Source organism: Manis javanica, chromosome 2, assembly GCF_040802235.1.
Source record: "Manis javanica isolate MJ-LG chromosome 2, MJ_LKY, whole genome shotgun sequence".
Lineage (NCBI taxonomy): Eukaryota > Metazoa > Chordata > Mammalia > Pholidota > Manidae > Manis > Manis javanica.
The window spans coordinates 80,443,197-80,470,445 of record NC_133157.1 but is presented as its reverse complement, the minus strand read 5'-3'; the positions used below and the strand labels follow the sequence as shown (position 1 = coordinate 80,470,445).

The 27,249-nt window shown below is 42.5% G+C and overlaps 1 long non-coding RNA gene across 2 annotated transcripts; it reads right to left on the bottom strand.

Annotated features, from left to right (window-relative positions):
* Nucleotides 1-30: 30 nt before the first annotated feature.
* Nucleotides 31-27,249, bottom strand: LOC108408374 (uncharacterized). 2 transcript variants are annotated; one of them, XR_005062720.2, is made up of 3 exons: nucleotides 27,111-27,249; nucleotides 18,241-18,349; nucleotides 31-316 (listed from the first exon to the last, which is right to left on the bottom strand). It is a non-coding gene; the product is annotated as an uncharacterized lncRNA (long non-coding RNA). The 2 variants fall into 2 exon arrangements; XR_001855983.3 differs by having other exon boundaries at nucleotides 18,248-18,349.

The window sequence follows — 27,249 nt, the reverse complement described above, 5'->3', positions numbered from 1 at the left end:
ATTCAGTCAAAAAGAGATTATTGTGGGTGAGCCTGACTTAATCAGAAGAAAGTCCTAAAATTAGATACTGGGCCCTCATACCACCAAAGTCTTCTATTCCTTGCTGGCTCAAAAAAGGAAGCTGTATCTTGTGAGAGGGACTGTGGAGGGGACCTTCTGGCCAGGAGCTAGGTGGACTCCAGGAGCCGAGGGACCTCAGTCCAGCATCCATGAGGAACTGAATTCTTCCAACAACCGGCCGAGCTTAGAAGAGGACTCTGAACATCAGGTGAGGCCATAGTCCCAGTCAACAGCTGGATTGCAGCCTGGTGAGACCCTGGAAGAGGAAATACATCTCAGCCATGTCTGAATTCCTGACCCATGAAAACTATTAAATAATAAATGCATTATGTTTTAACCCACTAAGACTGTCCTAAATTGCTACATAGCAATAGAAAGCTAACACAGTTACACAATCACCCCATTTTTTTTCTACAAATACACACAGGGTTCAAACATGAGAGACAACCACAATTTTTATACAGTACTCCTCTTTTAGAAGGACACACTAAGTTATCTAAGGAGAAAATAATGTGATATATGGGATTTGCTTCAAAAAATGGGGAGGGGACAATGGAAGGTAAAGATGAGATTGGCCATGTGTTGATAATTCTTAAACTAATTAATAGATTCATGTGGATTTATTACACACTTCCTTGCACTTCCACATATGTTTGAAATTTTCCATAATAAAAAGATTTTTAAAAATTAGACTCATACATACAAAATTAACTGAAAGGATGTTTATGGTTTCTATACAGGAAAACTAAATAATTTAAATGTCAACACAGGGAACTGGTTAAATTAATCACTGTAGATGTACAGTATGTTTATATGTATCTTCAGAATTGATAGCATAGAATAATGATCCTGTTAACATTTTTTTATGGTCTGATAATTTGATGTAAAGTAAAATACTTGTAAGTAACAAAATAAAAAACCACAAAGCTTATGCATATTTAAAAAATTCATCTGAGTGGATTCAGTCCTGTCAGACAGTGACTGAATCCAGTCTAAGAGCCCTGGTGCCCTGGTGACTTCTTTGATGGAAGGAGCATAATGAGTGAGTGGGCCTTGAGTATGGGAGAGCCTGTGAGCCACCCAGTGACCCCATAACCCATCACTGACCCCTCATCTTCTGCTGTTTAACTGGCAACCCCTAGTGGCACATTCTTTTGAGAGTCTCCAGCCCTGTGAATGTACAGAGGTAGGATACGGCAGAGGGTGGAGTGAGGCAGGACACTTCCAAACTTGAGTGCATCTTGAATAAACACAATCATGGTTCTCAAGAAAGATTTCAACTCTGACCATCTTTAGGGATCTCCAGTTTTTACTTCAGCCTATATGGCCTCAGTTCACGTGACAGAGAGATTTCTCCATTTTCCTAAAAGCCTTAACTTCCTTAGTACTGCCAGCTCCTAATACTCCCTTACCAGTAAAATTAGGGGACAAGCTATACCCAAACCCAAACAATCCATGGGCCCATTTTTTACAATCACTACTCCAGATCACTTTAGGAAGGAATGTTCAAAAGGCAGTGAGGATATGGTAGATGTTCTGCTAAAATATGTGCAATCACAGAATGCTGGAGGTAAACATGCCCTTATAAGTCATTTTTAAATGTCTTTAATTTTACCAACTAAAAAAACAAATATACGAGACCCAAGACATTATGACCAGCTTCACAAGGACAAGGAGAGCATCTGAGAGTAGAACCCTGATATGCCAACTCTCAGGCCCCTGCTTTCTGCCTAATGCCGGGCTGCTCTCTCCAAACCAGTTCTTTTCAATCTTAATGAATAGCCAAAGTTCAGGCTAATATACAGAGCTGAGCAGTAGCACAAAACCTTAAATATGGATGGCCAATGAATGAAGGAAGGAGGGTGGTGGTGGGCATGCAGGGAGAGAGGAAGAAAGAGAAAGAGAGAAAATCCAAATAGCCAATAGACAAGTTAAAAGGTGTTTGTTCATGTTCATTAGTCATCAGGAAACCCCAAAGCAAATTCATAGTAAGATACCTTTCTCCATCCATCAGGGTAACTAAAATCAAAAAGACTGATTATGCCTACGGTGACACATATATAGTACAACTGGAACTCTCATACATCACTTGTAGGGGTACAAGTATGGTACATTGCATGCTGCAACCACTTCCAAAAACTATCTAACAATCTCTGCTAAAATTGAGTCTCTGCCTACCTACTAAGTAAGTACTTTCACATCAAGGTATTTCCAAACTTTAGTGCATATTCCCAACAGAAAGGTATACACCTTTGATGAAAGGTTCACCAAAAGAAATATAATAATATGTTCATTAAAGCACAAAATTTTAAATATAATAGACAAAACTAGAAACCACCAAAATATCCATCAACAGCAGAAAGATAAATAATGCTGATCCATTCATATAATGGAATACAATACAGAAATATGAATCAAACACCACCAGAGGCACCAACATGTGTGAATCTTATAAGACATGTGAAGTGAAAGCGAGTCACAAAATAAAATGTTTCAGTTTATATAAGCTTCAAAAGCAAGCAAAATTAACTAATGGTGTGAGAAGCCAGGATCATGATTATTTGGGAGGAGATGAAATGGGAATATTTGGGGGGTCATGAGGTGGTCTTTGGGGGTATGCTTTCTTTTTTTATTATTATTATTTTTTATGGTATCATTAATATACAATCACATGAGCAACACTGGATACTAGATTCCCCCCATTATCAAGTCCTCACCACATACTCCATTACAGTCACTGTCCATCAGCGTATTAAGAGGCTATAGAGTCACTACTTGTCTTCTCTGTGCTATACTGCCTTCCCCATGCCCACCTCCAACGCTATGTGTGCTAAACCTAATGCCCTTAAACCCCTTATCCCTCCCTTCCCACCCACCCTCCCCAGTCCCTTTCCCTTTGGTAATTGTTAGGCCATTCTTGGGTTCTGTGAGTCTGCTGCTGTTTTGTTCCTTCAGTTTTTGCTTTGTTATTATACTCCACAGATGAGTGAAAATCATTTGGTACTTGTCTTTCTCTGCCTGGCTTATTTCACTGAGCATAATACTGTCTAGCTCCATCCATATTGTTGCAAATTGTAGGATTTGTTTTTTTCTTATGGCTGAATAATATTCCATTGTGTATATGTACCACATTTTTATTCATCTACTGATGGACTCTTAAGTTGCTTCCATTTCTTGGCTATTGTAAATAGTGCTGCAATAAACACAGGGGTGCAAATGTCTTTTTGAAACTGAGTTCCTGCATCCTTAGGGTAAATTCCTAGGAGTGAAATTCCTGGGTCAAATGGTGTTTCTATTTTGAGTCTTTTGAGGAACCCCCATACTGCTTTCCACAATGGTTAAACTAATTTACATTCCCACCAGCAGTGTAAGAGCTTTCTCCACATCCTCACCAGCATCTGTTTTGTTTGTCTTTTAGATGTTGGCCATCCTAACTGGTGTGAGGTGATATCTCATTGTGGTTTTAATTTGCATTTCTATGATTATTAGAGATGTGGAGCATCTTTTCATTTACCTGTTGGCCATCTGAATTTCTTCTTTGGAGAAGTGTCTGTTCAGCTCCTCTGCCCATTTTTTGATTGGATTATTTGTTTTTTGTTTGTTGAGGCACATAAGCTCTTTATATATTTTGGATGTCAACCCCTTGTTGGATATGTCATTCTCCCAATATATTCTCCCAATACTATAAGATGCCTTTTTGTTCTACTGATGGTGTCCTTTGCTGTACAGAAGCTTTTTAGCTTGATGTAGTCCCACTTGTTCATTTCTGCTTTTGTTTCCCTTGCCCGAGAAGATATGTTCATGAAAAAGCTGCTCATGTTTATATTCAAGAGAGTTGTGCCTATGTTTTCTTCTAAGAGTTTAATGGTTTCATGACTTATATTCAGGTCTTTGATCCATTTCGCGTTTACTTTTGTTTATGTAGTTAATCCAGTTTTGCCAACACCAGCTGTTGAAGAGGCTGTCATTTCCCCATTGTATGTCCATGGCTCCTTTATCATATATTAATTGACCATATATGCTTGGGTTAATACCTGGACTCTCTATTCTGTTCCACGGTCTGTGGCTCTGTTCTTGTGCCAGTACCAAATTGTCTTGATTACTGTGGCTTTGTAGTAGAGCTTGAAGTTGGAAAGCATAATCCCCCCTGCTTTATTCTTCCTTCTCAGGATTGCTTTGGATATTCAGAGTCTTTTGTGGGTGCATATAAATTTTAGAACTATTTGGTCCAGTTCATTGAAGAATGCTGCTGGTATTTTGATAGGGGTTGCATTGAATCTGTAGATTGCTTTAGGCAGGTTTGCCACTTTGACAATATTAATTCTTTCTACCCAAGAGCATGGGATGAATTTCCATTTATTAGTGTCCTCTTTAATTTCTCTTAAGAGTGTCTTGTAGTGTCCAGGGTATAGGTCCTTCACTTTCTTGGTTAGGTTTATTCCTAGGTATTTTATTCTTTTTGATGCAATTGTGAATGGAATTGTTTTCTTGATTTCTCTTTCTGCTAGTTCATCATTAGTGTATAGGAATACAACAGATTTCTGTGTATTAATTTTGTATCCTGCAATTTTGCTGAATTCAAATAATAGTTCTAATAGTTTTGGAGTAGATTCTTTAGGGTTTTTTTATGTACAATATCATGTCATCTGCAAACAGCGACAGTTTGACTTCTTCCTTGCCAATCTGGATGCCTTTTATTTCTTTGTGTTGTCTGATTGCCATAGGTAGGACCTCCCGTACCATGTTGAATAAAAGCTGGGAGAGTGGGCATCCTTTTCTTGTTCCTGATCTTACAGGAAAAGCTTTCAGCTTTTCACTGTTAAGTATGATGTTTGATGTGGGTTTCTCATATATAGCCTTTATTATGTTGTGGTACTTGCCCTCTATACCCATTTTGTTGAGAGCTTTTATCATGAATGGGTGTTGAATTTTGTCAAATACTTTTTCAGCATCTGGAGATGATCATGTGATTTTTGTCCTTTTTATCCATATAGTGGATGATGTTGATGGATTTTTGAATGTTGTACCATCCTTGCATCCCTGGGATGAATCCCACTTGATCATGATGTATGATCCTCTTGATGTATTTTCAAATTTGGTTTGTTAATATTTTGTTGAGTATTTTTGCATCTATGTTCATCAGGGATATTGGTCTGTAGTTTTCTTTTTTTGTGGTATCTTTGCCTGGTTTGGGTATTAGAGTGATGTTGGCTTCATAGAATGAGTTTGGGAGTATTCCCTCATCTCCTCTTTTTTGGAAAACTTTAAGGAGAATGGGTATTATGTCTTCTCTAAATGTCTGATAAGATTCAGCAGTGAATCCTTCTGATCTGGGGGTTTTGTTCTTGGGTAGTTTTTTGATTACCGATTCAATTTCGTTGCTGGAAGTTGGTCCATTTAGATTTTCTGTTTCTTCCTTGGTCAGTCTTGGAAGGTTATATTTTTCTAGAAAGTTGTCCATTTCTTCTAGGTTATCCAGTTAGTTAGCATATATTTTTTATAGTATTCTCTAATAATTCTTAGTATTTCTGTGATGTCCATCGTGTGTTTGTATATTTTTTTAAAAGGAATACAGAAGGAGCTGTTTTGGTAGAATTCTAAGAATCTCTTCTTGATCAACGTAGCCCTCTAGAACTTTGTATCACCAGTGCAGGACTTATACTCACTGTAATGTCAAGCATCAGCTCCATTTCACAGCTATTAAAATAGATGGTTCCTTGATGGTAATACCAAATAAATATCATAGACATCATATTAGGTCACTAATGATCTGAAAGAAGAAGAAAAGGAACCAATATCATTAAGCACCAGACATGTTACCAAAGATTGCTCTGTCCTGTATAGATGTTGTTATCTCCAGTAATTCTCTCAGAAACTCTTCACAATAGGTACTATTATTTATTCCTTTCATGAAGGCAGGAAATCAGGGAACTTAAGTAATTTGCCCAGGGTTGCAACACTCCTAAATGGCAGAACAGAGATTCAAATCCAGAAGGGTACATGCTCCCAAAATCCTGAGCTGTTCCACCCCACATGGCCCTGGTAGAATTTTAATATTAGTGCCTTTGACTTTTACCAATAAAACAACTTCATAAAACTTCGCCCTCATAAATTTCTCATGTAAACAAAGTAGCCTGAGGTGATTTCCTAGCAATATTATTGCATTTCACTCTGTGGCCATTTACAACCAAGAAAATGTCCCACAACCTTTACTCGTAATAAGAAAAACACATGGCGGTACAGGTCTCCTGGTTCCCAAATAACCCTGAACTGCCCAGGACATAGTCAGAGTACAGCCAAGCCACCCCTCAGGTACAACCTCCTCCCCACCTCCACCCCCCACTGCCAGGTTCCTCTGAAAAGGCAGAGCTGCCAAGACCAAGTTACTCTTTCTAAGCTTTTCTCCTGGTAGCTGTTTTATTATTCATATACTTTTAATAGCATCTCAATGATTGTTTTATAGGCCTGCTACAACTTAAGTTAATGTTAAAGACATTACAAGTAGCTCCTTTTTAAAATTTAACCAGAATAAAAGTCTACAAAAAGCACATATGTGCCTGAAACAGTAAGATCTGTGCACAAGCAGAAATCAAGGCAGTTTTATAAGGCAGCTTACAGATTTTATGGGTATTTGATGCCCATTACAACTACAAAAACTCAAGTCTTGGTGACTGTCTACAGCCAGGTATGTGACGTTTTCAGACTGAAAGGCCATTTTCAGAAAGTATTATAGAAGAAGATGAACAAAGAAAACATTCTATTTCTCTCCTTCATATTAGACAAAAAAAAAAAAACACAAATGTTTCAGCAGTTGGGGTGGGAAGCCACAACACAGAACGCTAGAAGGATCAACATATGCAACTACTGAGCCAATCTACTTAAACTACCGAAGCTGATGTGCTTAGTTTAGAAGAGGCAAATGGTTGTCTTTTACTGACGGGGAAAGGGTTTTGTAAAATGTATTGAGTGCTAACTTATTAATAATTGAAGCATAAATCTTTTCCAGCATCCCATCAGACATATTCTATCATATACACAATGATGAATTCAATGCCTCTGCCTTTATATGTAAGAGCAAGTTGCAGAATCCCTTCCAAATCTAGATGGTTGGGCTCCCAGAGAATCTTCTGGGTAGGAGAATTCCCAGCTATAGAACAATAACATTATTAGAAAAACACAGTAGAGGGAATAAGGTTCTGAGTGAAGCTTTCACAAATATTTTTATATATACTAATACACAAAGATAAAACCAGCATACTACATGTGGATATAGCGAAGATTCCTATGGACAAGATTCTCACCGGGCCCTGGTCAGCTAGCTCACTACACACATGTGGGCAGTATGTTGCTATTGACTCTGCATAAAGAGCTCCACCCAGTGCTCTGGGCAACGTGGTGGCATGACTGCTGCACAGCTGCCAGGCTGCAAGGCCACAGGAGAGCAGAGGCTGGAGTGACGGCAGCGCTGAGGACAGAGACTGAGACGGCTGTAGAGGCAGAGAGGCCCAGAGGCAGAGACCAGCCTGCTGCATGCAGACTCACTCTGAGTGGATGGGATTCTAGTGATTGACCTGCTCCGTGGGAATAAAGTTGGCTATAAATCCTTTGACCCCAAGAGCATTCCATTGTCATTCCTCAGTCTCAGTGAATTCACAGTGAACTTGCCCGGGGCTGAAACCCATTGGCAAAACACGACAGTATGTCAATTTTTACACATTTTAAGTTAGTAGTCATGGCTTCTACACAATATTCCTTATCTTTTGGCTCCATGGATATTTATTTAGATCCCCTTCCCTCAAATTTCAAAGGGAGGCTGGGGAATTCATTTCATCTTTACAGATAAACTATAGGCTAAGAGGCAGATTTACCTATTTTTAGTTTTCCAACCAAATGTCTTTCTACCATTCAGATTTTACAGCTAAGATCTATGGCCACCACCCCCACCCACCCACCCAAACCCAGCTCAAATGACTACCTGACTTGGTCCCAGAGATGCAGAGATGCTTCAGATAAAAACATCTTAGAAGACCTGAATCGACTCATGCATTCCAAGTGAGGAAGTTGCTCTTCATTCCTCCCCAGTCCCAGAATGATGGATCTGAAGACACACACTACTGTCTCCTCCTGCCTCCTCACCATACAACACCAATCTCTACCTCAGAAATCCAGCTTTCTTTTCCCTCAGTTTACTTTGGCCTCACTGCAAAAACTCCAGCTTTACTTACTGTAATAGTTACTTTTATGTGTCAGCTTGGCTGGGCTATCATACCTCATTATTCACCCAAACACCAATCAAGGTGTTGCTGTGCAAGTATTCTGCATATGTGGCTAACACCTACAGTCAGTTGGTCTAAGTGAACGAGATAACCTACAATGACATGGGTGGGCCTTATCCAATCAGTTGAAGCTTTTAAGAGCAAAAACTGAGGTCTCCCAGAGAAGAAAAAATTTCTGCCTAAAAACTGAAGCCATCAGCTCCTGCCTGAGTTTCCAGCCTATTGGACTGGACAGCAAACTTCAGATTTTGAACTTACCAGACCCCACCCCACAATGGTGTGAGCCTATTCCTTAAAATAAAGCTGAGAGAGAGAGAATTGGTTCTATTTTTCTGCAAAGCCCTGACTGATAGGAATATATATATATTCCTCCCTACCTTCACAATTCCTACTACTGCTAATTATCTGAAAATAAAAGACACCCACCTTGGAAGTGAAATCTCAGCTATTTCACAGTAAAATTTATATACTGGTATTTCATGGAAGGGGAACTCTAAGTTATAGAGATTGTTATAATTCTGAAAATAGCTTCAGACACAAATTCTTTGCTTGACCAAACTTTAGTCGGTCTCCTGAAAGTTCCCCTAGACCTATCTGTGCACTTCCATGTGAAATCTAGTTTTAGCAAGGACAATTTGACCAGAATACCTCACCAGCCACCATCCCCCAGGTGATGTCTGATCATCCTGGCCAGCCTTCAGCACGAATCCTGTTAGGTCAGTTTAGACAGAATCCCCTCTACTCCTAATGTTTCCTCTTAGTCATTTTTCATGCTCTGACCTCTACCCTGCTCCTTGGCTCTGGTTCCCACTTACCCATGCTGTATGTAGAGTTAAGCCCAGTCTCTCTCTCCGACTGTAGATTCCCAACTCATGGTCCTTTCCATCTTTCACAAGTTTCAATGAATATTTTTGTGGCCAACTCTTTCAATTGGAACAAATTGTCCCATCACTTGACTGGAAACCAACATTGAGAAGATTTGTGTTACTCAGTTAGAAAGGGTGGCAATTCAGCCAGAAACCTGTTTTCTCCCTCCAAAGCTGAACACATCTGGGGAATCCAAACCAGCTTCCCCAGCCCAAAGAACAGTGGGAAACCAGGCACAGTTCCAAGGCAGCATGGGACAGACCTGACTCTGGAGCTCTCCCCACATTCCTGCATTTGCAGCAGAACTAACTCAGTATTCCTGAGTACTTTCTGCTAGATGTTAGCCTAGGACCAGGTCAGGCATGGGCAGCTACTTCCCACGAGAATGCCCAGTCACCAATGACCTCTCCAACACACTCTCAGAAAACCACATAACACGTGGCTGGGCAAGCAGAGGTCCTGTTTTCCTAGCCTTTGAAGGGGGAAAGAATTACAGATTCTATGAAATCTAAACGCCTACTCAGAAAATAACCCAGATATCTCCTACTGCTTGAGAGTCAAGTATTTATTGGTTATTTTTCTAAGAAAGCCCTTTTCTTCATAATGCTTAAAGCTGCTAATTGGAAGAGAAAAGATGACATAAAATTTGGCTTATTTCTAACAGAAGATTGTCTATAAATAATTATTATTACCATGTCCTTCGGATGGGCAGTTATTGCTTTGAAAACTCATCAATATGACCAACGAGGCCACTCCAACCCACCAGAGTTACAACCAAAAACTGTCATTAGTGTCCTTGAGAAGAAGCCCTGGCTAATCCCAGTTGACAAAGGGATCCTTTATAGAACTGGCCAAACTGTCCTGGTGTCACTGATGAATAGTGAAGTGACAGTTTTTAAAGTTCCTCAGGTCATTGGCAAGAACAAAATATCACAGAGAAACCAGGCATGGGTGAAGGTCCTATAACCTTTCAATCCCCTGAGGAAAGGACTTTCCACACCAGTTATCAGCCACCCCTTCCCCAGGCCTCACAAGTACCCAGAACTCTGAGGCCATCCCACTTGAGGCCATAGATTTCTGCAGGTGCTTGACAGGTGGTGTTTCTTGGCCAGTGCTGATGCCACCCTGACAGGTAAGAGAAGAGCCTATTGTGGGTACTACAGGAAAAAAGAAGCCCAGGGCTGCACCTTGGCTGACCTGCAGCATGCTAAGTCTCAGGTCTCGTGTTGCATTTACCTCCGTCATTTGTCTCTGCCTGGAAGAATTCGGAACAGCTGAAGAATCAAACTGGCCTGCATGAGACTGAAGAAACCATGCAGGGATTAAATGCCATCTCATGTTTGCAAAGCCCTGAGTATTTGGCAATGCAATTGGCATGATTTATTTGAATAATTACTGTGAGTGAAACATTATACTTTATTATATAAACATGAAAGAGTCAAGGTCCCCAACCTCAGGGGCTTCTATCTGGTGGAGAACCCTGGCAAGTTCAGAACCAAAAGATGGTAGGTGAAATTTGAATTTGCTTAATTAGGGAAGACAATCCTATAGAAACCCACTGGCAGAAACAATTAATTTCAACGAGGGCAACTGAAATGGGCTACCTAATTAATTAGTGGGGATTAGAGTGCTTCCCCTAGAAGCTCAAAAGGAAGGAATTTAGGAGGCTCTTGGAACTCAAAGAAGAAAAGAAATGGAGAGAAGTGACATAAAAGGGAGACTGACCCCCAGCAACATTGCAGCAGTCAGAGGCCCCAGGAAGAAGAAAAGACTTTTGGGGGCTTGTAGACTGAGCTGTATTCTCTTATTTTCCTTCAGCCTTCAATAGAAGCCTGTAATGCACAACAGTCCTCTGTAGAGTACTAGGGGACAAAAAAATAAAGGGAAGGGGTCAATCCTTGGGGTCAGCAAGACAAACACAGCCCTTTTTCCTCTCGGATATGTAAATCTTAGAAACTGTGTTTGGAGGATTGGGCTTGAATATTAAAGAAACAGAGACCAGAGGACTTGGCAACATTTGGGTTTCACACATACAAATGGTAAAGTAATAAATTTTAAAATGACAGTGGGAGTGCAAAGGAAGGAAATAACTTTCACATTCTGTAACATTCAACCAGTCAAATAACCCAGTATTCATTTTTTTTCTCTTGCTGTCCTATTAACTCCTGCTACTCCCTCCAACTGAAACACCTTCCTGGGGTTCACCTAAATGCCCCCTCCTTCCAGAAGCCTCCAGGCTGACTTAGGCACTCTCCCTGTGTTTCATGCACTTCCCTCAGTCAAGTCCACTATCCAACTGCCTAAGAAATGCCTACTCACTGAACAATCTCCCCATTAAATAGTACATCAGAAGCAAGAATAGGAGCTATGTGTCTTTTCATCAGTGTGACCTCAGTGCCTCAATGCGCAGGACCTGAGCTAGCACACAGCTGGTGCTTAATCAAAGTTTCTGTAAATAAGAGGGGGGAGGCAAAGATTTCCACTGGACTGCGAGGGATGGTTACGATGTGATGAAATATAGATGAGGCTCCAAGACATTCTAAGCAAGAGGAGGGCGGGGCTGGGAGGGAGAATAAAAACAGTGGCCTAATTCAACATGGTGGCCTGAATAAATGTATATATCCCTTCACTCTTCTCAAATGCCACTGAGATGTGAGAAATTTAAGAAAGTGTTTTTTTTTTTAATTATAATATCAGAGGACAGCACTAGCAATGTGGGCAAATTTTTGGGAAATGGAAAGTAACACGTGAGGAGTTAATGCAGTTGAAAGGATGAAAACCAGTGCCTAGAGAGGAAGATGCCAAAGAGCAGCAGAAATAAATGCCTCAGAAACACACGCCCAGGAGAATCTGGATCCGAGATCCAGCTCCGAGGCCTGAAACCAGGGTCTGGGGCCGGTCTGAACACGGAGCACTTGGAGCCTGGACCCTTCCTCCATCCAGTTCCACCGGGTATGGCCATCTCCTGCCTGGCGGGACACTAGAGGGTTGTTGGGCAGAGATGCTGGGCCAGATTCCCCAGAGCCTCAGTGGACATGCTACATCCTTTTCTGATACACTACATATTAAATATTCATGTACCATATGCTTCCAGCCCCCTTATACCAGACCCTTCAGCAATATCAACACCAGATCCTGAGGTTCCCACAGTGGAAAGGTCCAGGTGGGGGCCTGATCACCAGACCCCCCAGTTGGCAAGTCCACTGGGCACACAGGACTCTCAATCACATGCCTGATGACTCATTATTAAATAAAAATTTTTGAAAGCCAATACTCTCACTTTATTTCCCCTTTAATATAATATAATCTATTTATACCCTACAGATGCCTTGTATTAGTTTTAAAATATAAAGACTATATATAGCCAAACAATGAAATATTGAGTGGAAACAGGAGAAGCCAAATCCAAAATGATTTATTGTGGGTTAAACATCCCCAAAAAGATGCACAGAACTTGAACCCCAATTAGAGCAGGAGAGAGTTTGGCTTGTAATAAGGAAATTAGTGTAATTAAAAAGCAGGGCTTTCTCTCTCAAAATGCTTAGGAAACCCCTACAGAGGCTATAAGGAAACTTCTGGATAAAGATATCAGACTCAGTCTGGATCAAAGATTTGTCCTCTGGTTTTAAACCAGAATAGAAAATAATAGAATAGTACTGACAGGATATCCAGGAACAAAGACAGTAATGCATGGCCTTACAGTTGAGAAGAGCTCAATAAATGGAATGGAAAAGATAGAAAAAACAAAATAGAAGAAAATTTCCATGACATAGAGGAAGAACTCACCCTGAAGCAGGAAAGGCACAAAACTAATGTAAATGTTTGACCCTGTGACACGTTCTCAAGAAGTGATTAATTTCAACAATGAAGAATGATTCCTTCAGGCATAGGTGAGGGGAGATTCTCCTAAGGGATGAAAAGAAAGTTGTGCTCAGGTTTCTTAAGAACAATATCCAACACGAGAAGGCAAAGGAGCAATGGCTACAAGACACTCAGGCAGAGATTCCCCCAAGTGCGACAGACACAGCCAGGCACTCCCTCCAGCAGGAATACAAGATGAACATTCCCCAACAGGAAAGAATGTAGCACCTGCACGTTACTGGGGGAAGGAGAAAGTGAGATTCTTTACCACAAAATACAAGCAGTCAATGGATGAATGAAGAAGCTGCATAACACTCATATGAAAGTGTGACCCAGGAAAAGGACCCAAAGGTAATCATGGTTACATAACAGAATGTAAATCATCAGCTTCTACAATTTAAAAACAATCAAATGAGTAATGAGAATTCAGGAGGCAGTAGAAGTGGAAGCATGCTTTTCTTCATCTGTCAGAGAAGGAAGTCAACTGCTCCATCCAAAATTGAAAACTGGCCTTTCAAAAGCAAAAGGACCCACATTTTCATCATCTTTCCTCCCCTGAATTTCAGAGGAACTATTTAGGAACTGTTGCCACTGTGGTAAAGAAACATGAGTCTAAAGTTCAGTAGTTCCTACAGTCTCGTTTCAGTTCATTTCTTCTGTTAAATTCAAGTAAAATTGAACTTAATGTATTTTTAAATACAGCTTTCATTTTTATAAACCTAGCTCTGTCTTTTTTCCTCCATGGATATATTCATTCCCAAAGACACAAGCAAGAAGGTAAAAAAAAAAAAAAAAAGATTTGGGAAGTGATGCGTCCCTAATATAAATGAGCTCAGGGGTTAGCAAACTACAGCCTGCAGCCAAATCTGGCCGTAAATAAAGTTTTATGGAAACACAGTCACACCTTTTCATTTACATATCACGTAATGGCTGCTTTCCAGCTACAACTGCAAATGTCACCTGTGGTGACGAAGGACCTTGGGCTTCCAAACACAGATAGTTAATACTATCTAGACATTTTGCACAAAGCTTGGTTACCTCTGCTCATAGATGGTGGGATTTGGGGGGTATGGAGTGTTTGGGGTTTGGTTTTTATTATCTTTTTTGTTATTTGTTGTATTACATAGAATTTTTAATGAGCATCACAATTTTTGATAAAGCAATGAAACCACTTTGGTATCTAAAAAATACCACCCTCCATTTAAGGAATTTAGGCTGAGTGACCTTCTGGCTGACCCACATCTTTACACACTCCTTTCTAGAACAATGCTCTTCCATCTGAGAGGCTGCTGCTTCTGTGGAGGAGACTAACCACAAAGCTGGCTGGTGGCCATGGAAATCTGGGCCAGTGTGTCAGAAGCCTGTCTCAAGAAGGCAGTTGTGTCACTGGTCCTGGCAAATAATTTGAGAACACTGTCCAAATAATAAGATGGGTAAGGGAGGAGGAATTTTTTTTTCTATTTAGCAGTTGCCAAAATCACAACCTTCAGTAAATATCACATAACTCATTAAAAAATTCCTCATCTACTGAACTAAAATGGAAGTGGTCCAAGAATCAGAAGAACAGAAAAGCTCATTAGTCCTGCTCATGGGTTGCAAATCTATTTCCCAAATGCATACTAATGTTCCCATATCCAAATAGAGACCTTTTCTCAAAGATTCGAATTATGAAACCTGTTGGAGTCCACACAACCCAGAGAAGGATGGTCGGGGTCTGCAAATTACCATCTGACTGATGTGTAAGAGATCTGGTCAAACCGGCAGCTGTGAGATGCAGCCCCCACATGTCCACCCCTGTGAGCCTTCGCCCTTCAGCCTCGGGGCCACACTCTCCCCAGAGTCTCTCCACCAGGAAACCCTCCCTCACCATTTAAACAGCCAAAGCCATCCCAACATGGAATGAATGCCCGTCGCTGTTCTACATATCACTTCACCCAGCATAAATTATTAATTAATTACAGAGCATTCCAAAGGCACAGAGGCATAATTCTGCAGGATGAGTTATCAGCCATTAGAAACCAGGAGAAAGATTAAGACCCATGAATTAAAGGTTTCATGATTCAAGATGTTTTCTGTCTTAAAATAATTAATAACATTGATTTTATTCCCTCATGGAATAAATGTGCTTATTTCAGGAACAGTAAATCTCCCCAAGTCCCACAGCAACCAGAATGAAAAGGTCTCCAGCAGAAACCACTGCTTCCTTCCTGATTAGAGAGCAATTTTAATTTTAGGGAAAGGAAAAACTTTATTAACAACCGTTTTTACTAAAAATGCTAACTGATCAACTAACTGTATCTAAAGACAGAACTGAAAAACATTTTCCTTGTACTTCTTCAGGTTTCTTACACAACAGAAAGGTTTAAAAACCAGTTTTTATGGGCAACAACTGAATTCGTCATGTATGCAACACAAGATGAAGCTGTCTAGGGAAAATGCTTATAACTTCTTGTCATATATTAAAAAGCTAGAAGATATTTCTTCTGAAGATCTTATAATAGTTGCTCAGATTTTACAGTCCTTCCTATTTTATTATCCATCATCCAGATATTCAGATGTTCAGTGAAATCTAGGCTATTCTTCCAAATACATAAAAATTCCCTGTCATGTATTGCCTCCACTACTCCATCCCAATCTGCCAAAATTTCTTACTGGGGTAAAAAAAATGACAATTAATATTTTTAAAGAAGAAAGAGAGGAATCTCAGATATGTTTCAAAATGTCATCTCTCAACTGAATCACAGAATGCTGAGGTCTAGTTAGGGAGGCACATCAATCTGTACAAGTTCTTTTTTCCATGAACAGGCAGGACAGACAGGAGCCAAGATATTAAAAGGAATTCAGAAACAAACAAATTGTGATTCTAAATCAGAAATCAAATCCCGGGAGGGGAGAGAAATGGGTCAAAAGGGTCAAAAGATACCAATTTCCAGTTATAAAATAAGTAAGTCATGGGGATGTAATGTATAGCATGGGGGCTGTAGCTAATAATCCTGTATTGTATATCTGAAAGCTGCTAAGAGAATAATTCTTAAAAGGTCTCATCACAAGAAAAGAAAAATTTTGTAAGTATGTAAGGTGACAGATGTTAATGAGACTTACTGTGGTGATAAGTCCCCAATGTATACAGAGATTGAATCATTTTGCTGTACACCTGAAACTAATAGCTTATATGTCAATTATATCTTAATTTTTTTTTAAAGAAATCCAGTCCTACTGCTAAAGCCCAGACATTCCATGTTCTATTAATCATTTAAATCAAACCAAAACACTCCCAAGGAAAAAGAGCCAACTGAAAGAAAGTTTGGGGTTTCGGATCATAAGAAGGTGTACATATTTTTCCTTTGCATTATCTTGCATTTATTATAGGTTGAACATTTCCAATGATATGTTGTAGAAACTGAATTTCATTCTATTCCTCTAAGAAGTGACACTTCCTTCTGACAAGCAGATAAATTACTGACATGTCATCTTGATCCTGTTGAGTCTTGGGTTGTGGCTTTGTTAAGGCAGGTCTCTGGCATCTTCACTCTCAATCCCATGGCATATCCTATTTTCCTAGAACATAGTCCTTCCTCTTGTGGTGAGCATTTCTGGGGTCTCATGTAAGTGAACAGCTCTACTTTGACTGGATCAGAACTCCAACATCTCCCTAATATGCCCCAGCTTCTAAAGTTATCACTCACCTCTCAGTACCCTAGAACTGGTCTCAGCTGACTTTGCGGAGTCTCATTCAGTGCATATTCAGCTAAAGATTTGGCCAGGAACCTAAAGGAAACCCTCAGATTTCTGGGGCTATTTCTCTCCAGCTGCCTTCTTTCTGGTGCCCAAACCCGAAAGTTCCAGCAGCCTGACTTAGCAACTTTGACCTTCTATCTTGGTGTCCTGCTCTCCGAAGGGCCACTCTCTACTTGGGCCCTACAGTTTGGAAAGTGCCTCAGGCAAGAAGTCTGCCCGATGCCCCACCTCCCTTACTTCACCTCGCTGAACCTATTTCCTCATCTGTGAAACAGCTACAGTGATGCCACCTTGAAGGGTTATTCTGGGGGTCAAATTAGGTAATGTATATGTTTTGGGGTAGCTCAGAGATTACTTTTTTTTCCACTGATATTTAAAGTGGCCTCTGAGATGGCAACTCACACATTAAGTTTTGAAACTTCTTCCCCAGCACCCCATCTCCATCATCCCCCTTCACTACTGCCACAAACACCACCCCTAACGTGCCACATGCATGGGGAGCAATCCCTGGTCTGCACCCCCAAATCAGCACCTTGTCCTCCAACCCCTTCCTTAGGAAGCAGCCCAATTCTTTTTTCACATTAGATGAAAGAGTACTGGGAAGGCTTTGATCAATTGACATTATGTCAAGAAGGGAATGGAATACATTTTTAGATTTTGAGGCTTGCAAAGGAAAAACATCTCAGCCCTAGGCTCCTCCTTCTTTCCACCTACCTCCCCAAAGTGTTCTCAGAACTGAAGAAAGGCAGGGTTTCAGATGCCAGAGGTCTGCTGAGCCATTCACGGACTGCTTCAGACAGCCTGCTGAGTGCAGCCCAGAGTGAGAATTGCCTCCCTTTGAAGGGCACCAACCTGGCCAGGTCACTCAAGTACCACAGGGTCACAGGGCCAGTAGACATTCTGTACTCAGTGGCGCCCCTGAGTGGCAACAAATAGCTACTACAAAGGGCTGTCACTACAAAGGGTTGACCAATACTAGTTCTCCCCACGTGAAAAGTTTGGAGAAATTTCCTTTTAGAATGAAAATGTTACAAAAGGCTCTTGGATAGAGAAAGAAGAGAGGACCCCAACAGAGTGATAATGAGCTTTTTGCCAATCCAGTGGGTAGACACCTGAACATATCTGTCTTACATCAGCTCCCACCTGCTACATTACATGCATGAAGACCAGAAACAAGGCTCAACATGTAACAAGCACTCAACAGATTATTCTTATGAATAAGTGTGAGCTTAATTAAATAAGGACAAAGGCATATATATGATCAGTGTAAACTTACAAGCCAAAATGATGTCCACTAACATGGAAGCTTCATAAAGATGGAATTTTTGTTTGTTTTGCCCACTGCTGCATCTCCAGCATTTAGAACAATGCCTATCATGTACATTTTAATAAATATTTGTTGAATTGAGTGCTAAATGAATTAGAGGGAAGGCAGGACCTCTTACAATGTGTTCCATGGCTGTGTTCCAATCCCTTCACTGTCCAATATATTTACCAGCAGCTTGACTGGGGAAACAATCAATTGCTGAAGACTTGCATCAAAATACCTAAAAAAGAAAAAAGAAAAAGACTCAAGCTAGAAACCTAGGCTGAAACAAACAAGATGAAATATATTTCAAATGAATTCCTACATACAGGCTGAAAAAAAATCATATGTACAATTTCAGGATTGAAAAGGCCTGGCTTCACAGTAGTATCTAGAAGAAAAAGACTTATAAGTTTTAGTTGACTGCAAGGCCTATAGTAGCGACATTTGGCACAGTCCTAACACCCAGGCAGTGGCTGGTGGTCCTGCTGGAAGGGAACGTCCAGGATAAGAGCAAAGTGGAGGAGCAGCTCCCCAGCACAGCACAGGGAATGGCACACTCATCTGGGCTAGAACGTGGGGTACGTGGAGCAGGCCTGCAGAAGAATAAAGTAATAAGTGAGGAATAGTGAAAACACTTATCATACAAGGACGGTTACAAAGAACTAGGACTGGCTAGAGAAGAAAAGGCTCTTGGAAAGACAAGATGGTCCTCTTCAAAGACACGTAGACTGCCTTGGTTCTGGGCACACCCAGAAGACAAAACTAAAGCTTACAGGGAGAAATTATAAGCAGGCTTTAGAAGAGCGTCTCACAACCTAGGTTTGTTTGGAAATGGAATCAGCTGTCTTGGAAAGTTGTGTTGACTTACCATTGAAAAGGAAAGAGAAGATAATGAGACTTTGTATTTATTGAGGACCTAGTGTGTGCCAGGCACTGGCCTGGAAAATGTGTGTAGTCTCATTTCTTCTTCATATTCTTCCTCTGAGATAAGTATTTATTATTAATACAGAATGCTATATCCAACACTATCCACCTGTAGATGGGTAGTTCATTGAAACAAAGCAAAGCAGGGAATTGCAAAAGATGATAAATATATACTTTAAGCATTTAATTTCAATTTAATACATATGAACATTCTTTCATTCCTCAAAGCCAGTGTTGACCCACACAAGGTTTTGCTTGGAAGAGAGCTGCTGGCTGGATCCAGATGGCCTTTCATAAACTCTGTGTGCTGATCATGACTTCTAGTTTTCATTTCTTAAAAGTGGAGCAAGAACTTTAACTCTCTTAAGAAACAATGTGAATTGGGGACTTTTTCCAGGTTCACATAATTTCATAATTATATTTTTATAATTTTACAACTATCTCATCTGTACATAATTCAAAAGCCAGTTTTTACCATGTGATCCAGTAATCTCATTTCCAGGTATAAATACAAAGTAAGTGAAATCACCATCTTGAAGAGATATGTGCACCCCCATGTTCATTGCTGCATTATTCACAATAGCCAAGGCATGGAGACACCCTGTGTCAATTGACATATGAATGGATAAAGAAAAGGTGGTACATATATGTGAAGGAATATTATGAAGCCATTAAAAAGAGAAATCTTGCCATTTGTGACAAGCTTGAAGGGTGAGCCTTTGGATGAGCCTTGAGAGCCTTATGCTGAGTAGAATAAGTCAGACAGAGAGAGACAAATACCATATGATCTCACTTATATGTGAAATCTAAAAAAGAAAACTCACAGAAGCATAGAATATAATAGTGGTTGCCAGAGGGCCAGAGAGATACAGGAAATGGGGAGATGTTAGTCAAAGGATGCAAACTTCCAGCAATAAGATGAATAAGTTCTGGGGATGTAATGAGCAGCATGGTGACTATATTAATAATACTGTATTGTGTATTTGAAACTTGCTAAGAAGTAGATCTTAAAAGTTCTCATCACAAAAAAAATTATAACTATGTAAATTTTATTGTAGTGATCATTCCACAATACATACACATATCAAATCATTTTGTTGTACATCCTAAACTTACCCACTGTTCTACACCAATTATATCTCAGTAAAGCCAGCAGGGGGTATATTTTGTCAACTTGCCTGCTCCAAGTCTTTATGTTGCATTAAACTGTTTCAGAGAAGGTAGGAACAACATTTTTTCTTTTTGACATCCATATGTCATTGATTTTTGGTGAAATTAAATGAGCATTAAAATCAAGGAGAGTTGGCACAGGTTTGGAGGACAATGTGACCGTGTGTGGGAAGGCCTGCCTCTCAGCAGCTGGATGCCCCCTCGGGAGCCCCGTGAGTGTCTGCAGCCAAGCCTGCAGGCCATGGACACTCTGCAGCTCATGGAGTGGACAGAGTGGGCCAAGCTGGAGAAATGGTTAAACGGATGTGTGTTAAGCAAGCTTCTCCTCTACCTTCCATTGCTACAGGTCTTGGCCTCAGAGAAAATAGGAATTCCCTCAGGGTCAGACAGTTAAATGAGCTTCTCTATTCCAAATCTCCTCTGTGTCCACTGGGGAACCCCGGAACAGTGTGAGGAGGCACTAAATGTACAACAGTCCTTATCATGTTGAAGATACATCAAATATCTCCTTGATTTTGGGGAGGGCAGGTACCAAGTGATCTCCAAAGCCCCTCTGACCCTGAACCTGTGAGGATCTCTACTTCAATGGGCCTGCGTGTTTGGGGCTAAGAAGTTGTGCTCTATTTTAAATGCCCCATCAGTGTATCTCCGCACCTGCATATATTAGCTGATATTAGGAGATAACACCAATCTCTAGACTTCAGACTAAATATAAAAAGACATTTCTGAGACAGTTTTGAAGAAATTTGAGTACAGACAAGGAATTTGATAATACCTAGAAATTATTATTAACATGTGTTAATGGCATGCAAATTATGGAGAAAATGCCCTATATAAGGGAGAAATGACTGCACTTTTGGAGTTTGCTTGATATTTTATCGAAGATGAAAATAAAACAACAAAAAATATGATTAGGTCACACAACTAAAGCAAAATCTTAATAGTTGTTGAATCTAGGTAATAGATAAATAAGAATTTATACTATTCTCTTTACTTTTGTATATGTTTACATTTTTTTCCATAACAAAAAGAATCTAAGATCTAAAGCTGAGACCCCGTGGTTATGAAGTGACAGCCAACAGGCCCTCCTGAGAACCCCGGATCTGTCCGTGGGAAAATCTGGATGGGAAGAAAAGCAGGCCTCAGCAGGTGTACGATCTGCTTACTTGCCCAAGAAGGTCCTAAATCTTGAGGACATGACTACAGACCTACTTTGGCAGCTTCAATGAGTGGATTCCAGGGCCCTGCGCTTCACACAGCACCCTCACTTCTTCGGTCACTCAATGTCTCCCTGGGAGGAACCAAAGAAAGCATTTCCTAGACATGGGACTCCAGGACCCCCTGGGTTCTCCCGGGAGCTTATGAAACCCGCAGACTCCTGGGCCAGAGAACAGACTGAGCCGTGGCAGAGCCCTGGGATCGGGTGTTCGATTCATTTCCCCAGTGGCCCTGGAACCTCCCAAGTGGCTCAGCCCCCAAGTCTCACCAAAGAGGAATTTGGCCGAGGAGGGTGCTGTACGCTGCTCAGGGTCCTCATCCCCACGGCTTGCCCTCACTTTTCACAGCCTTGCGCTCTGCCAGTCTTGTGTGAGAGAAGCTGCCTTCCCCGCGCCCCTGAGAAGGGGCGGGCCCTGGGGGCTCCGGCCCGCAGGTGGGAGAGGAAAGTCAGGCGCTCCGTGAAAGCCCTGCTTCCTCAGGTTCTGGGAGGCTCACCCCACCCCAGGCACTCTTGCCTGGTTGGTGCCACCTCGCTCTTTGTCTACCACCCTCCCGCCCCCGCCCCCCCCCCGCTGACCCTCTCAACCACCGCCTCATCTTCTCAAATCCCTTCTCCACAATATTGAACCCTGCCTGGGGCTAAGGAGTTCTTAACGGGGAGGCGTTCTAAGAGGAAAGAAGACAGGGGGGAGCCAGAGGGTAACTGCTACAGCCATTATATTCCACTCAGGATCCTATTTTGCATCTTCGCTTGAGCCCATAAACTGATCCTAAAGGGCGGAGCCCAGAAATTTGCCTCTGACCAGCTCATTAAAACCGAGCCGGGCTGCTCAGCCTCATCACAGTGAAACACTGCCACCACGTGGCCACTCTGGGTCACCACAGGCGGCCGCCCCCTTCCACTGTCCCCGCCTCCAATGGGGTGAGGTGCACAATACTGATGGAACAGGTGGGCGCACACAGCCCTGCTCGTCTTCTCTTACAACTATTTTACCTGTGTTAATGGAAATACCTGCACGTGGTATAAAATTCATAAAGTCCGCAGGCTCTACAACAGAACGTCGAACTCCCCACCCGAGGCATTAATTAAAGGGAGCATTTCCTGTGTGGCCTGCGGGAGGCGCTCTAAGCACACACACAGAAACGATTTCTCCATGCCAGTGTGGCATGCCTGCCTGTTGTGATCATTGCTGTCTCCCTTCCGTGTCATAGACACTCTGAATAAATATATGCCCTGTCTGTGCCTTGAGTTTTCATCCACTATATCTCATGCACAGTCCCTTTTATTTGCAACTGACAAAAATCCCATCTCGCACAAATACAGCCAGAGACACTAGGAGATAATGAAGACGCGATTTTAGCCAAGCAGCCGTTCCTGATCATACAAAACCAACTTAGACCACCCAGAGCAGAATAAGTCTTAGAAAGCCGCTAGTCCAAGTTCTCATCCTACAAATGTTAAAACAGAGTGGGAAAGGGCCTTCCTGAGGTCACACAGCACTTGCCTTCCAGGCTCATGTAGAGTCACTTGAATGCTTAGTTACCAATCTGTATTTAACCGCATGCCTTGTCCCCTGCTCCCTGTCCAAAGGACCCTGTTCCCAAGTACCCAGGGCTGACCTTCCCAGCATCTTCTGCAGCTGATCCCGCAGTACCCAGGCCTGCCTCTGAAGGCAACTCCAAGGACTCTCCTCATCCCGAGCAGCCCACCAGGTGAGCGGGACGGAATTAGCTTCAGCTGCTGAGAGCCCAGATGGTCCTGCAGCCTGATAAATTCAGGCGGGATGGACACAAAGGAGACCTTCTGATGGGAAGAACTGTTAAAATTCTCAAGTGGGTGGCCAAGGGAACTAACAGAATCTCTTCTGATCTCTTTACAATTGGATCAAGTTACAAAAATATGCTGTGTGTATCAATTAATCTCTGATGTCATCAAATGTGAAGTAAAACATAATAAAAGAGTTTGAGGACTGCCTTGCATGTGAAACTGTTTTTAACATGCATTGACTGTCAGCATGTTGCTATGAATGTTTTATTATCTGTGTAAGGTGTGTACATTATACACCTATTTAGGTGAAGTGTATGTGATACACTTTACACTGCTATTAGCATAATGCTAACTTGAAGAGTATCAGGCAAAATATTTACATCTCCATTCCAGGAAGAAAGGAACCCAAATATTACTTGTTTTTTCCTGAATTGAAAGTTTCATAATTAATTGGGTGCACTGCAAGTTCTAACTTTTTGACTTGCTATACAATGGATCATTATGAAACAGATCAACAAATTATCCTTTTTTTAATAATATACATATAGAAGTAATGCTAGCTGGCACTTTAATTTTAAGGAATCAATCAAATACTTGTTTTAGAAACATGGAAAATGGAAAAGCCAGAATGTGTACAGGAAGGAATGTAGGATCGTGGAGTGCTGAGCTGGTATCTGAGTGATGGACCCCCTAGCACAACATCCTTTTTTATAAGATGGGAAAACGGAGGTACAGGGAACTCAGAGGCTTGCACATGTCTCCAACTCCACCACACATCATCTCCTGAGGGTAACAGCCAGGAATGCGGGGGTCTCTGGGTTCTCATTCCCTGTCAGCAGCTACCAGGCAGTGAAATCCCAGGACATCATCTGCTCTCTCTAATCCGGATCCCCCACCAGTAAAGTGGGGAGCATAGACCAGAGGACATCTATGGTGAGCAATTTCCAAAACTCCCTCCCATAACCATAGAACTAAACATTTCAACACACACAAACTAGCACACACAGATTTGCATCATAGCCCATAAAACAGCAACTAGCCACAGCCTTGTGGCCTTCCTTTCTATCGGGAATGTTCTCATCCACTGCACTTGAACTTCTCACCGGTCGGGGCTGCAGGTTTAAAGCCATTTCCTCACACCTGGGCCTGACCCCACACCACCTTCCCACCAGCAGGTCCAGGTGGGTGTGGAGGAGCAAGGCTCTCTGCAGCGCGCTGAGTCATCCTTCCCAAGTAAGTTGCTTCTAGAGATATTTGGAAGTAGATCCAGAAGTCCCTGCAGCCAAGCAGAAAGAATAATCCATCGTGCGCATTACAGCTGCATGCATCGGAGGGCGGGAGAGCCGAGGCAGGGGCCATGCTGCCTTCTCCTGTTACGTGATGACCCCGAAGGCGCAGGCATGCCTGGGGGCAGGTGCGGGCTTCCCCTGGGTCGGTGTCACCAGAGAGACCTGGGGGCAGTTTAACCTCTGCTAAGGCAGGCTGGCTGCAACATGGGTCCCTGCTAAGTTCCCAGGGAGGGAACAGAGGGGTAATTTACCAGTTACCTGGCTGGCGACCTTTCAGCAAGCAACCCTAGAACAACTCAGAGGTGAGCCTGTTCCTTGTGACTCTGGCATTTGAATGAACCTTCCCAGCTTCCACCACCTCCCCTCCCTGCCTGCCCCCCAGATTCTACCCAAACCTTCTCCCAGCGTCCACGCCCACCACCACCTTCCTCCCAGGTTCAGCCTCTGGCCCGTCTCCTGGTATTTTGGATGGCATTGCCAGTGAACAGCTGAAAGCCCTGAATGCTAGCTCCTACTAGTTGGCCCCTGAATGACATGGGCCCGTGGAGGCAATTGGCAAAGATGAAACTGAAGATGCTGTGGGAGGAGCCCACTTTCTGTCGCCAGAGCCAGCATCATCCAAATCCTCTGGTTTCCCTTGGGAACAGGTACTTCAAGGTACTGAGTCATCCCCAAGGTCTGAACAGACCCAAAATGACACCTGAGTGCGCCTGTGAGCCCACTGAAACCAGGAGCCGGTCCCAGCTGCCTGCCGACCTTGCCCATAAATGGATGGCCAGCTGGAAGGCAGAAACGGGGAGAAAAGTGTATATCCGAGCCATGGGTGTTCAGCATGTGAGGGTTGTGCAGCCAGCTCTAAGCCATGTGCCCTCACCAGGACAATGACCCTTTTGAGGGAAGCAGTAAGTTTTCTGCACAAAAGTGACTTCTGCTCCAAAGTTACATAGCCCAGGGCTGCAGTTGCCCTTTTTAAATTTGCCCACAGGAAGAGACACTTTCTCCCAAAATTTACACATAGAAGCCATCGGGGGTCCTCACTCTCTGGAGCCTTTCCCTAAATCCCCTGACTGCCCACTCCACTCTGCCCTCCCTGCAGACCCTGCCAGGCGCACTCGCTGCACTGAGCACCTGCAGGCTATACAGGACGCCGCTGCTCCCTGCCCTTCTCCCAGACCCAGGACAAGGACCCAGAGGGAAAGAGCCCTGACCTGAAGAAGTGTTTACAGCACACAGGTGCTCAAAAAATGTTCTTCCAATATAAAAGGGAAATAATAGCAAGGATTTGTTAAGTTGCAATATTAATAAATGAAACACACATTATAAAAAATAAAAATACAGCAACTTCCCAACTGGTTCTGGTCTCCTTCTAGTTCATTCCCCACACAGCAGCCAGAACCAGATTTTCCAAAGCACAAATATGATCAAATACAACTTTGACATTCCAGGAAAGTGGATTTGCTACAACAGAGATGTTCTACCCTTACCTGAACAGGCCCAGTCCAGCGGCCCTTCCCTATAGAAATGGTACCTGGGGCTTGTTCCTTAAATGGTCCTATATTCACTCATTGGTTAGAGGATTCTAATTGTATGATGCATATAAAAATTAACTGAAAGTGATTTCCACACTATTACTGCATCTGTGTCTCCAAACCTTACATGGGTGGTGTGATTGGAGAACCTTAGGGCTCAGATTACTGGGGCTTTGTTGAGCTCCAGATAGAGTGGTATGAATTTATTTGTGCCTGCATTAATAAATGTACTTTAATGTATGTCTGTGTGGCACACAATTTCATCCGAGCCCCTCTGATGTTACCTACCTCTAAATACTGGTGGCTACCATGATTCACCAGAGAAGACTCTAAGCCCTGTATGTGACCACACACACTGAAGGTCACATTTTCAGCATGAAAACGAAGATGTCAGTGGGAGCCGGGAGAAGGTGGAGGGGCCCCAAGAAAACCCTGCTGCTCTCAAACCTACAGTTGCTGGAGAGAAGGGCTATCTGGTAAGAAGTATCCAAGATGGGAAGTTTCTATGAAAAAGTCAATATGGTCTCACCCACACTTTTTGAACTCCTAAAAACACCCCTGGGAGTGTTGTGTGTGGAAATGATGCTGTCTCCTGCTGTCCTGACTCTCAGTCACCCATCCAACGTATACGCACAGAGGCACTGCTGTGTGCCGAGCACACATCTCAGGTCTGTTAAGAGCCGCTGAAGACAGTGATGGTAAAGCCAGGCTTGCACACAGCCGATGCCCTCACCCCATCACACCCAGCCTCCCCAACAGTGTGTGAGCACAGCAGGGTGTGGGCAATGCCCAGAGGAGCAGAACCCAGTCCCAGAACCAGGAGGTTGCTGCCGCAGTGCAGCACGATGCACACTTGATTCCATGAAGTGGTGACGGGCTGGGGCTTGGGATGGGCTGAGGGGATCAATGCTCCCTGGGGCATTGGGGGGAAGCTTCTTCCTCACGATAAACTCAGCACAATGACCATGCAGACGCTCCTCCATCTGGCGCCCACCCCTCATGCCTTTCACCCTCTCCCACGGAGCCGCCTGTGGCTACTTCTTTGTCACCCACGCAACCCCATCGCCCATTCTTCCCTGGCCTGTCCCTGGTAAGACTCACCCTGTGGGTCCAAATCCTTGCTTCTAATCGAGACTCTAAGCATCTCAACACATTTCCAGGAAGAATTTATTTCTTCCAAAGGGAGGAAAGCAAGAAGGCTTCATGTAGGTAGACCTTGATGAACAGGAGGTATTTTTAT